Source organism: Hippocampus comes, unplaced genomic scaffold, assembly GCF_001891065.2.
Source record: "Hippocampus comes isolate QL1 unplaced genomic scaffold, H_comes_QL1_v1.1 scaffold41, whole genome shotgun sequence".
NCBI lineage: Eukaryota > Metazoa > Chordata > Actinopteri > Syngnathiformes > Syngnathidae > Hippocampus > Hippocampus comes.
In genome coordinates this window covers 4,067,804-4,069,188 of record NW_017805153.1, presented here as the reverse complement: position 1 = coordinate 4,069,188, position 1,385 = coordinate 4,067,804, and positions in this window count along the sequence as shown.

Below are 1,385 nucleotides of genomic sequence, written 5' to 3'. Positions count from 1 at the left end.
AGCAAAAGTAGGCTAAATTTACTTAAAAGAAAAACAAATAATAGTACAGTAATTTTCGATCATTTACTTGAATAAAATATTTTTAAAACATAATTGGATTGAAATACAATAAAATAAAGTGCAAAAATGCTCTGAGCTGAGCAAATCCTCAAAATTGAGTGAGGGTGTTCAGCAGTAAATCGACTTCTGTGTGATGTTTTGTTCAGCTTCATCAAAGAAAATAGTTGTTCACACACGTATGTGCTGCCAAACTTTCGACAACGTTTGAGCAGCCTGGATGCGCAGCGGGACCACTGTGTCGGGGAGGAAACCGTCAAACTGCGCAGCACGCACTGCCGTATCTTTGCAGAAACACTGCAATTGTGTTTCTGCTAATGCTCACGTTTAAAAAGAGTTGCTTTTTTTCGGGGTAAACTTCGTCACAAACTTTAAGTATACCGTTTTTAATGAAATCCCCCTTCCCCCTCCATGTCCATGTTCTTGTTTGCGTGTTTCGTTTCATGATGTCGTCTCAGATTACACTATTTCAATCGCGCCACACTTTCTCCACACAGAAGACACACAGGTTTTCCAGCTACGTCCATGAACATGTTCTTCGACTCTCACCTTGTTTGAAACCCCCGGTTCTCAGTGTCCACCTTCCGTTTTGCCATTTTTGATGGGTATCTGAAAGCTAATGTCACTGTTATGGGAACGACTGCTAGACGAATAAATATTTAAATAAAGCGGCCGACTGCTTGGCGCGTCACCGTTGCATTGTGGGAAATGTAGTTTTGGTGCGTGTAAAAGATCTGCGGGCTCTCGGCTTGCTGCGGTCCGCGGGCCGGTTCTAATAATAAATCACTATCATCCCAGGGGCCACTGAAAACATTCTCGCGGGCCGGATTTGGCCCGCGGGCCGGCACTTTGACATATGTGCTTTACATAATCATCTCGCGGGCCGGATTAAACTCCTTTGCGGGCCGGATCTGGCCCGCGGGCCGTATGTTTGACACCCCTGCACTACACCATCAGGGACTGAATGTGAATTTTTATTTAAATATTATTTGTATTAAAACACATGTCCCCACAGGTGCAACAGACAGCATTGAAAATAAAGAATTCTAAAAATATAATTACCATGCCCTTTTTTACTGTTTATTTATTTGAGATTAATTTTGGCCATTAGGGGGTGGGACAAGAGAAAATGGTAGTTAAGTTACTCCAGACTTAATTGTTATTTTCAAAACTATTTTGAAGCATCCTTTTCTCTCTTTTTTTTTTTATTTTTTTATTTTTAGATTTGATCTCAGGACAGGTGAATTTACTCAGAAACGGTATATTTTAGTATTTTGTGTGTGGATTATTTAAAATGTGATGGTTGGGAAGTAGAATGTCCGCAGATT